We start from the raw sequence: 12,358 nt of genomic DNA, 5'->3' as shown, positions 1-12,358 counted from the left end.
GGCAGCTAAGTTCATTGCTATTATTTAAATAAGCTCTATTGTGTGAAAAGAGATTTAACACATTCTATAGTGATTTTAAGTGAACTCTTAAGTACAGTAGTAAGTAAGCAATTAGGAGGACTCGTAAGTGGTCCAGTCAGTTTTGCAAAACGGAGTTCCCCGTTCATAGATGTGTGGAAACAGAGGCTGCGTCCATCTGCCACAGGATGTTTGCTCTCATCTGAACAGAGCAGGATAACACCTACCTCACAGGGTTATTACAAAGATTTAAAAATTCACAAAGGAGCAGGGAGGGTGGAGCACTTGCCTAGGATCCACGAGGCCCTGGGTTCAATCCCCACTACCTCCATTAAAATAACTAACTAAATATATAAACCTAATTACCTCCCCCACAAAACAAACAAACAAACAAACAAACAAACAAATCACAAAGGAGAAGGTCATGCTTAGTGCTTGAAATAGAGAGATGCTCAGGGAATGTTATTAATGTCGCAATCACGTTTGCTACTGGGTCCCCATTAGAGAAGACTGTTACCCAGAATAGAGAGACTGACCAGAAGACTCCCTTCCAACCCTCAGCCAACATGGCCTTCTCAGGAAGACCTATTGCTGAGTATATTTTCCAGTTTACCTAATAAGAATATCTGCCTCATTAATAAATAAATAAAGCCTAGGGATCTAAGAGCTGAGATTTTGAGGGCTCATGAAACTGTTCTGACATATTCATGACAGCATTGTTTATAAAAAGTTAAGGCTGGGAAACTAAAACACATAAAATTAGAGAGCTATATAAAAATTTTTTTAAAAAATGGTACATGACTAAGAACACGGGCTTTGGAGCCAGTCAGCCAGGTTTGAAGCTCCACTCAGCCTTTGGCAAGTTACTCTCTCAGCCACACTTTGCTCTTTTTCGGCAGGTGGTTGCGAGAATTAAAGCAGGCAAAAGTACTCAGCATAGCGCCTGACATAACAACAAGCTTTCAATGATGGTGATGGTGATGATGGTGGTGATGACGGTGGTGGCACTGGAATATCATGAAAAATAATGCTGTGGGTCCATTTTTTCTTGCTTCATACACAGAACTAGTGCATGCGGCTAACTTTTTTTTTAACTAGGTCAGACAATAGAGAAATGACAATACTTTCACCCAGCGATGAAAACTAGCGTTACCAGTGGTCATGGTGTACCTCCAGATGTGACACACTGAGACAGATACATCACCCAAGTAGAATTCTGGCCAGGAATACATAATCTGAACATAGTCAAGAGAAAACATCAGATAAACCCAAACTTCAGGAACATTCTAGAAAATACATGGCCTTTATTCTTTCAAAATGTCAGTCCTGAAAGGCAAAGAAAGGCTAAAAAAACTGTTCCAGATTAAAGGAGACCAAACAGACATGATCGCTAAACGTTATATGCGATCCTGGACTACCTTTGGGGTTAGAGGCAAAAAAAAAAAAAAATTGTTACAAAGGACATTATCGGGACAATTGACAAAACTGGAATATGACTTATAGGTAAAAATATTGTATCAATCAACTTTTCTAAATTTAGTAACTGCACTGTGGCTATGTAAGAAAGTATCTTTGTTCTTAGGAAACGGGCACTGAGGTAGGAAGAAGTGAAGGGGCCTCGAGCCATGCAGCCGAATGTCATGTGGGCCAAAAAATTAGTAATTTTACATATCTGTGTACACATACATACACACAGAGAGAAAATGAGAGAAAGAAAGAATGATAAAGCAAATGTGGCAAAATGTTTAAAAATAGTGAATTTGGGTAAGGGGTGTTACTCACTATTACTATAACTAGCAATTTTCCTTAAGTTCAAAATTATTTCAAAGTAAATAGTTTTGTGTGTGTGTGTGTGTGTGTGTCTGTTTAACCTAAGGTAAGGGAAAGTACTGGGAGCAGAGATAAAGCAAGATTCGCCATAAATTAATCATTGTTGAATCTGGTGATGAAAACATGGGGTTGGTTTACTACACTCTTCTGCCTACTTTTGTATGTATTTATTTGTTTGTATTTTGGGGGGGGGAGCGATATATTTTTAAATCATCATAAAGTACCATGAATAAAATGACTGTTTTGTAAAACGTGTGTGTGCTCATACACGTGATTGTGGCACACGTGTGTGCACTGGGGTGATTACAGTGTGTGCGCATGTGTATGCACATGAGTGTGAGCACGTGTGCACAGAGGTGTACAAGAGAATATTTACCAAAGAGTCCAGAGTGCCTCTTTGTCAGCAAGGCCACGTAGGAACTGATCTTGGGAAACTTACCCCCTTATTCCTCAATTTCCCCTTCTGCAAAATGTGAAGGACAGTAGGAAATACCCCCTCAGGTTATTAGTGAAGTTTAAACATGTTAATATATGTAAAGTGCTTAGAACAACGCCTTGCACCGTCTTTACTATTATTTTTTGAGGTAGTAACATCACAGATAATTTTTGTTGCCTCCTTTACACCTTTCCTTATTGTCTGAACTTTTTTTTAACAGTGACTTCATAATATGAAAAAAAGAATGTTTTTTAATTTAAGCAAAATAATGGAAGGAAGGAAAGAAGGGAGGGATGAAGGGAGGAGGAAAGAAAGGAGGGGGAGAGGGAGGGAGGGAGAGAAGACATGGCCTCTAGGGCTAATTCCAGTTTCCCCTAGAGCTGAAATCTTCACTGGATCATTTTAATTGCTATTATTTGGAGGAGACTTGAGGGGATATTTTTCCCTGGAAAATTAAAAAGTATTTTGTAATGCAGATGGCCTTTCTCTGGTGTATCTGTCCTATAATTGGGGAATTGGAAGTTTCTTAAAGGCAAATCAAACATGAGTGCCCATCAAGATAAGGGTATAAGGGTAATCTTTTCCTAATTTTAATTTTGATCGTTTTTAAACACACAAAGGTTGAAAGAACAGTACAATAAATACCTCTGTAGCTGCCACTTAATTTCAACAATGATTAACATTTTTTCACGTTTACTTTCTCTCTCTCCCTCAACACACATATTTACACACAGATATGTAGATATAGTAAAGATAGGTAGATTTTTTTTCTTCCCTGAACCAATTAAGTTGCAGGCATCATCCCACTTTGCCCCTAAACAGTTCGGTATGACTCAGTTAAGAATGAGGACATTCTCCTGGATAACCACAATAGTATTATGAGATAATAGAGATTATATTCTCACATCAGTAAATATTGCCATGCAACTATTTATTCATTCCACAAATATTTTTCGAAGACTTGTTATCAACCAGTCAGTGAGCTGTAGTGATGAACAAAATAAATATGACCTCTGCTCATGGAGTGAGAGATGGATATTTAAAAATAGTCACCCAGATCACTATATAATTACAAATGTGGTACCATAAAGGAAAGTGCCACACCGTATTTACTTCAAATTTACATTTGATTATCTATGACTAATAATAACTATGACTAACACTGGTTGTTGTACCAATTAGGAGATTTCCAGTTGTAAGTGACAGAAACCCAACTGAAACTAGCTTAAGAGAAAAAAGGGAACTTGTTGGTTCACCCTAGGCACACTCAGAAGCAGGAGCTTAAATTTTGGCTCCCTTTGAATTTCCAAACCCCACCTTCCTCCTCAGTGTTGACTTTAATTCTCAGGCAGCCTCTCTCCATGGGGCTAAAGAGATGGTTACTGGCATCCAAGGATGCAAGAACCTATAAGATTCTAGATCCAGAGAAGGAAAGATGCCCTCTCTCCCAAGGTCTCTGAACCAAACCTTAAAGAAGACCTGACTGGTCCAGTTTGGGTCATGTGCTCTTTCTGAACCAATCCTTCAGGCCAAAGGAATGGAGTGCTCCCATTGGTCAGGCTGGATCCTATGTCCACCCGCCATGCCTGGGGGATCAGCAGGACTGGTGCCATCCAAACTCTAAAGAATGGTTCTTGTACCAGTGTAAGAGGTGTTGGATGTTTAAAAAGCCATCTAGTCACCCCATGGCAGCGTGCGAAATTCTGCCCCTCCACAGGTCTGGAAGGCCTTTATGATACAGTGCACATTCCGAGCCAAATGTGGACAAGTGGAGCTGAGAGGCAAAGGTTTCCAGCTTCTAGCTTGGTCTATGTCCTAACAGGCTGAGTCCACCAGAGGTCAGGGCAGAGCGCAAAGCAGGAATGGTCCAGAAGCTAGCTCTTCAACCCTGCTCATATCAGCATCTCACGCCCCGGGTCCCTGGGAACACAGAGACAGCAGCCGCCAAGAGCAAAACCCACACAGCAGCGAGGGACCAGGTTTCCTTCAGAACTGGCTTCCAAACGGACAGGTCTAGACTTCAGAGCAGGGGTAGAAGGGACAGGGAAGTGATTTCTAAAACTGTTCCATTCTGCAGCTGCACATGTCCTGCTTAGAAACACAGTTACCAGAGCCCCAGAATCATGCAAAGTGAGACACAAAATGTACCAGTGTGGAATCCACCAGAACCACTGGGTTCTGGTCTCTGCCTCTACCTGCCTCTCTTAACTCACTTTCCACCACACTTCTGCCTGCTGTGAGTCAGCCACACTGATTGCCTCTCTGCAATTCGATCAGACCGAGTTTGTTTCCACCTTGGAGCCTTGACACTTGTGATACACGGAACTCATTTTCCTAGATCTTTGCATATTGGGCTCCTTCCTGTCAAGGAATTCTCATATAAAATGTTAGCATCCCATCTCAAGTAGTGTCCCGCCCAGTAGCACTAACCCATTACCGTGTTTATTTCCTTCATGTCATTCACCAACCTCTCAACTTATCTGCCAATTTGTTAACTTGTTTCCCTCGACTCATCCCACAACAAAGCCTAGCAAACTCAGGAACTTTGTTCTGCAGTTTCCTCAGTACCTAGAATAGTGCCTCCTGAGAACATAAGGGCTCAGAAAACATTTGATGAATGAACAAATGAACAAATGAACTGAGCCCCAGTTTCCCACATATAAAATGATTATATGACAGTAACAATGGCTACCATACATTGAATGTGTATTGCATGTTGGGCACGTTGGTAAGGGTTGTGAGTACCGCTGTAGATGGCTGACTCTACATTTTTTTCAGCCCTAACAAGATCTCAAATATTCTCAGGACCGCAAATATACCAAAAGACGTTTAATTTCTCACTTAGCTATTTATTCCTTTGGCTTAGTTCAGAACCTTGCAAAATACCTTTCAGCTGCAGAAGCATTAGTTCAAGTGAAATTACACCTGGAAGCCCTATGTGAAAAACAATTGAAAAAAGAGTATATGCATTATCCTATTAAAAAAGCCTCCAACAAATTTCAAGAACAGTAATCATAAATACCATCATCAATGACCACAGGCAACTGAGTTAGAAGTTGGTGAGGAGACATGTCTTTTGTGGAAGTATTCCAGCTAATAAGTGAAGGGATGATAGATTTTGCTACTTGTTATGACTTAATGGACCTCAGCAATGAGCACTGGAAGCCTGCTAACATCAAAAAGAGAGAGACCATCAGAAATTATGTGCCCCCAATAAAAGAACACACCACCGAACCATGAAGGAGTTGCACCAAAAAGATCACATCTAAATGTGATCGACCTTGAGATTTAATTATCAATTTACAGGAAGTACAGAGGCATTCATTAATACACACCACAGGAATACAATCAGCAAAATCTAAACAGTAGGAAATTAACCACTTGTATTCCTCAAAAAATAAATAACCAGGGCTATGGGGGCAGGCGATGGAATAGAAACTGTTAGATTGAAAGAGGCTTAAAATTCGTATCAACTAATCACAACCATTTTGGATCCTGATTCAAGCATGTAAGCTAAAAACTAAAAACGTTCAAAATGCACTGGGCCACTAGGGGCTTCTTCAGCAAGCTCTCCCTCAAGTTTAGATGGAGGCACCTTTGTTTCAGGTTTGCCAGAAGGAACCTGCATGATCTTGCAAGCGAACACCATTTGGAGATGCTCAAAGCAGGAGAGGCCCCGCCACATACTACACTTTACATGGAGAATGATGATCACAATCCACGGAGCCCACTGACCTGACGTGAAAATTCAGTAAGGTGCCTGACACAAAAAGCTGCCAGTATGAGCTGAACAAGAAACGGTGCTACTGTGCATGCATGGCACCCCAGGGCCAAGAAGTCTTCCTGCGTTGGGAGGCAGAGGTGTGCAAACTCCCAGAGTCGTCTCTTAAGGTTCATTTAAACACATAACCCAGCACCTCGGCAGCCCTCAAAAGCATGGACTCTAAAACAACCAAGGAACTTAAGCTTTAAAAGGCTGCCAGAGTTTTAGAGCAGGGAAACTACTCTATATAATACTCTTACTGGTGGATTCATGTTCTTATACACGCATTTGTCCAGAAACAGAATGCACAACACTGAAAGTAAATCCTAACGTAGCTATGGACCTTGGGTAATGATGGCATGTCACTGGAAGTCATTAGCTGTACACGTGTCCTCTGATGGAGGGTGTTGACAGTGGGAGAGGCTTTGCATGTGCAGAGGCAAGGAGAATATTAAATCTCTGTATCTTACTCTCAATTTTACTGTGAACATAAAACTGCTCTTTAAAAAACTCTTGTTTTAAAAGGCTTGAGGACAGACCAGCTGGTCCCATCTGCCGGCCACCAACTAGCCCCACCCCAAAGGCAGTGACTGGACTGGTCTGTTTCCCCTGGGGCACTTATCCTCTCCCCTGCCCTTTTGTGTCTTTTCTCCCTTATTTGTGGGAGAGAGCAGATGGTTCTGTAAAATAAAGACAAAAACCAAACTCTTCCTCCTTCCTCCTTCCTCCCTCTTCCTGTTCCTCCTCCTCCCACTCTTGTGTGTTGGGCCTAACAGCAAGAACTTGGTAACATACAGAGGGAATTGAGCAAATAATTAAATACATCAAGTATAATGAAAATCAGGTTTCTCACTGGAAAAAAGAGAATTACAAATATGGAAAAAGTGAAGGCAAGAATAAACCCTGTGGTGTTGGATTGAAATTGGAGGTATTGGTGTGAATTCATGGTTTTAATGTATAGAGAGATGTGGGTGTGTATGTGTCCATTCTGTCCACTAAGAGAAACCAGGGTTATCACATACAAGTAACAGTACCTCAGGTGCCCACATCTTGGTTTCTATATATCATCCTCCATGCAAAGAAACCAATGCTCCTTGGAGGAATGGCTGACTCCAAGGTAGAAAAAATATAAGATAAACCTACAATATATTTTTGCTCCAGAAAGTAAGGAAGGGCTCAAAAAATAATGAAGACATACCAAAAAAGACACAGAAATATCTATAAATAATCTAGAGCAATCATTCTAAATGGGAAAATGCTAGCGTCACTCTGTTCAAAATTATGAATGGGATAGGATCCCACTAATAACCTCTTCTATTGACATTGTGAAGGTCGGAGCCAGTACCATAAAGAGAAGAGAATTTGGAGTTCCAAGAGTTGGAAGAAAAAATAAATCTATAGTTAATTGCATACTATATAATTATTTTTAACTCAAAATAATAGATAAATTATTAGAAATAATAGAGTATAGCAAGTAGTTTGGTGATAGGGTTTTTTTATGGTGAAAAAAATTCATATTTAGAATTAGCTAGCTGGACTCAGTTTAGATGATCCCAACTTGTTGGTAGCATTCAAAGAACCATAGTCAGGAGCAAGCAGAACATACATCCTCTTTCTCCATCAGGCCTGATGGCGGTGCTGACCTTGACCACATCAGTGTCACAGAGCTGCTTCACACCCGGTCTGATCTGTGCTCAGACACAAGTGGGTTGCTGATTTCTATCTTCTTCATGGTCGAGGGGAACTTGATGATGGCACAGTGGTCAAGCCGCTTCTCCTGGGGGCACTCTTCCCAGGATATTTGGGCTGACTTCTGAGCTGCAGTGTCTTGAACTGCTGGAAGGTCGGTGACATGCAGATCTTTTTTGTTGTGCTGTGGATACCTGGGAAGCACTGCCTATTGGTCTTCGAAACCTTCACTTTGGCTTTGGCTTTGGAAAAAGAAGGGGCTTGCCTTGCTTTCGGTGCCATCTTTGCGAAACGGGTTAATATTATTTAAGTTGCACTTCTATATATCCTCAATAAATAATTTTTAAAATATAATTTTAACATCTATTTACAGTAGTTCAGAGAATACCAAGATAGCAAAACTAAAGGTGTGTCAGAACTGTAGAAGAAATTAAAAACTTTGTTAAGCTATTAAGAAAACCTAAGTAAAAGCAGAAATACCATGTCCACAGACAGAAAGACAATATTGTAGAGATATCTATTCTCATTTTCTCCAAATTTATCTACAGAGTCAATGCAAAATCTCAACGGGACTTTACATGAAAGTTGATTCTAAAATGTAGATGAAAGAGAAAAGGAGCCAGAATGGCTGGGATCATCCAAACTAGAGCAAGGCAGGGGACCTGCCCTACAGACCAACAGTCGTTTTATGAAGCTATAGGAATTCAGACAGTAATTTGGTGCAAGGTCAGATAAATTAACAAGTAGAGTGGAATGGGACGGGATGGGATAGAACAGAATAGAATGCTCAGAAACAAACGCACACACTTATGTAATACTGATAGATGACAGAAATGACACATCAGTAGGGAAAGGAGTAACTGTCAATCGAGCTGTAAAAACAAACTGCAATCCTTACAGAAAAGGAAGAAACTGGAACCCTGCCTCACCCTATATCTAAGTCAACTCTAATGTCTCAAGGACATAAATGTGAAAACAAAACTTTTATTTTTATTTTTTATTGAAGTATACTTGATATAAAATATTGTGTTAGTTTTAGGTGCACAGCATAGTGATTCAGGTTTTCTGGCAGATTATATTCTATTATAGGTTGTTATAAGGTAATATTATTCCCTGTGCTATAAAATAAATCCTTATTGCTTATCTATTTTATGTATAGTAGTTTGTATCTATTAATCCCAAATATGATCTGTTAGTTCCAGGGGTGAGGGGAGGGACAAATTAGGAGTATGGAACTAACAAAACTTTTATTTTTATTTTATTTTTTTAATTCTATTTATCAATTTTTATTTTTTATTTTGGGGGGAAGTAATTAGGTTCTTATTTATTTACTTATTATTTTAATGGAGGTACTGGGGATTGAACCCAGGGCCTCATGCATGCTAAGCAAGCACTCTACCAACTGAGCTACACCCTCCCCCCAAAACTTTCATTTTTAAATAGAGAACATTAATTAGATTTTTTTAACTTCATGTAGGGAATGATTTCTAATCAGGACCAAAAAAGCATTAACTATGAAAAAAAGATGTATCTATTTGACTATTTAAAATTAAGAAAATTACTAGCTATCAAAAGACATCTTATAAATATGTGAAATAAGTTACAAACTTGGAGCAAATATTCTCAATACATGCAACTAACAAAGAATTAGCATCAAGAAAAGCTCCCACACAGCAATTTTAAAAAGCACAAACAATTAATTGCAGGGGTTGGCACACTTTTTCTTTAAGAATCAGATAGTCAATACTTAGTCTTTGAGGACAACCCAGACTCTGTCACAACTGCTCAGTCATTATTGCTCAAAAGCAGCCGTAGAAAATGCATAACAATTTTGTGTGCGTGCAGTGAGAACATTTAGGATTCACTCTCTCAGCAACTCTCAGGTTGATAATGCAGTTTTGTTAACTAATAGTCACCATTCTGTACATTAGATGAGATGACAGAGGTGATGTTAAGTAATCCTATTGTAATTTTGCAAAATATGCAAGTATCAAATAATCACATTGTACCCCTTAAATTTACATAATGTCATATATCAACTGTCTCTCAATAAAGCGGAAAAAAATATATATTGCAAATTAACAGTGTTCCAAAAAAGCTTTACTTACAAAATGGAGGGCCAGCCTTAGTTTGCCAATCCTTCTAATAGACTAAGAATTTGGGTTGAAATTTTTTAAAATAGAGTTTATATCATCTTTCCTACATAATGAAATACTCCAAAACTTGAAGGCTGAAAGCAGTAAATATGTATTGCTTCTCATGATTCTGTGGATCTACTGGGCAGTTGTTCTGGTCTAGGGCAGCTTGGCAAATCTCTTTTGTCAACTCGCAGCTTGGCTGGGACCCAGGGTTTTAGGCTGCACTACAGACTGAATGTTTGTGTCCCCTCAAAATTCATATGTTGAAACATAATCCCCAGTGTGATAGTATTTGGAGGTGGGGCCTCTGAGAAGTGACTAGGTCATGACAGCAGACCCTCATGAATAGGATTAATGCCCTTTAAAAATAATCCTCTTTAGGGAAAAAGCTCTCCTGAGTATCTCCTCTTCTCTCACACCTACACTTCATTTGACTTCACTTCTAACACCAGCTGTGTGGGGATTTTTCCCACACCAAGCCATTCTGCCACACCAGCTGGGTGCCCTACAATTTAACTCAATTCTGATAACATCTACCTGGAGTTACCATCAGATCCTACAGGTTGAGGGCTCAGTCCCACAAGACTGCACCCCCCCCCCAACCTGCCTCACCTTCAGATGCTAATCTCAAATCCAGGCTTACCTGTACTTCTAACAAACTGGCTATAAATCAGAGGTTCCCATGACCCCCTCTTCAAGTTTAATTAATTTGCTAGAGTGGCTCACAGAACTCAGGAGAAGCTTACTTACTAGATTACTGGTTTATTACAAAGAATATTAAGGATGGGAAAGAACAGCCAGATAAACAGACGTATGGTGAAGTCCAGAAGTCCCAAGCACAGGAGTCTCCATCCCCATAGAGTGTGGGGCGCGCCATGCTCTAGGCATGTGGGGGCATTCTTGTTCAGCAACCTGGAGAATCTCCTTTTAGGTTTTTATGGAGGCTTCATTACACGGACATGATTGATCAAATCACTGATGATTGGTGATCAAACTCACCAGCCTCTCTCCCTTCCCTAGAGGTAGAGGAGAAGGGAGAGGCTGAAAGTTCCAATCCTCTGATGCTTAACTGGTTCCCTTGGCAACCAGTCCCCATCCTTTAAAGGCTGTCCAGAAGTGACCTCATTAACATAAACTCATGTGTAATTGGAAGGCACGCTCACATTACTTAGGAAATTCCAAGGATCTTAGGAGCTCGGTGCCAGAAAAAGGATGAAGATCAAACATGTATTTATTACATATCATAACCTCACAAGATCACGAGAGAGCTTCCTTGTCCCTTTCTCCATATGAGGACACAGCCAGAAGATGACCATCTATGAACCAGGCTCTCACCAGACAATCAATCTACCGGTACCTTGATCTTAGACTTCTCAGCCTTCAGGACTGTGAGAATGAATGTCTGCTGTTTATAAGCCACTCAGTCTCTGGCATCTCATTATAGCAGCCCAAACACACTAAGTCAGGGTGATTGACTCATATGCCTAGTAGTGGGTAGGACAGTGGGTGTAGGGGTCTCTTCTGGACCCCTTGTCTTTTCTCCCATGTTTTTTCATCTTCTAGAAGGGTTGATCTGGGCTTTGTCAGTGGTGGCAAAAGAGGCCCTTGCAGCAAAAAAGGACAAGCCCAAAATAAGCAGTTTTTAGGCCTCTGCATGCATCACATTTCCTAACGTTCCTTTGACCACAACAGGGCATACGGACAAGCCCAGGTTCAAGAGGCAGAGAAATCAGCTCCATCTCTTGATGAAAGGATAGGCAAAGTCACGTGGCCAAGGGGAACGCAATCTGGAATGGGAGGGATTTGCAGCCATTTTATAAACTGCCTCGCTATGAACATTAAACAACTTCATGTGGATGCATATTCTGGACAGTTATACGAACATCTCATGTTAGACCTCTGTGGGTTTTGATTCCTAAAGGAAAGCTTTTCCACCAATAATAGTTTATAAAGACAACGCATGATTTTGCTTTTCACAGAGCTCTCTTGTGCCAATCTCTTGTCCAAATGGGTCAACTGAGACATTCCTATAAACATACTATGTATATCAATGATTACCAAGAGAACAAGCATTCCGTCCCCTGAACCCTGTCTAGAGAGACTTACCAGATTTGGGGCGGCTGTGGATAATTTGACAATGTTCAGATAAACCACACAATTCTATAGTTAGAAAATGAAAAATAAATAAGTACTTTGTACAGTATAAACTAGAGAATGCATCACATTTATAAAATGGATGCATAGTTTTTAAAACTTGAGAAATACCAACCTGATACTGGAGAGATTCCAATTTCCAGGTATACCCTGAGCTCTGTAGAGGTCATTTCTCTTCAAAAGAGGCCCCGTGGTCACGGGGTCCAGTCAGAGAGAGAGCTTCCCTGGAGCAGCCACAGGAGTATTCTCCTGGCTGAGTCCACCCCCTGGCTGGTTGGCACTTGGCAACCTGACAAGTGTTTTACATTCAAAAGGTCAAGCTCTGAGTGA

General features: G+C 40.4%; 1 protein-coding gene and 1 pseudogene; both read right to left on the bottom strand.

Annotated features, from left to right (window-relative positions):
• LSM11 (LSM11, U7 small nuclear RNA associated) overlaps positions 1 to 12,358 on the bottom strand; it is a 770,662-nt gene that overhangs the window by 606,504 nt on the left and 151,800 nt on the right.
• LOC123612822 (large ribosomal subunit protein uL23 pseudogene) lies at positions 7,572 to 8,032 on the bottom strand (annotated as a pseudogene).

Source organism: Camelus bactrianus, chromosome 3 (genome assembly GCF_048773025.1).
Source record: "Camelus bactrianus isolate YW-2024 breed Bactrian camel chromosome 3, ASM4877302v1, whole genome shotgun sequence".
NCBI lineage: Eukaryota > Metazoa > Chordata > Mammalia > Artiodactyla > Camelidae > Camelus > Camelus bactrianus.
The sequence above is the reverse complement of the archived record's forward strand: the minus strand, read 5'-3'. Positions and strand labels throughout refer to the sequence as shown.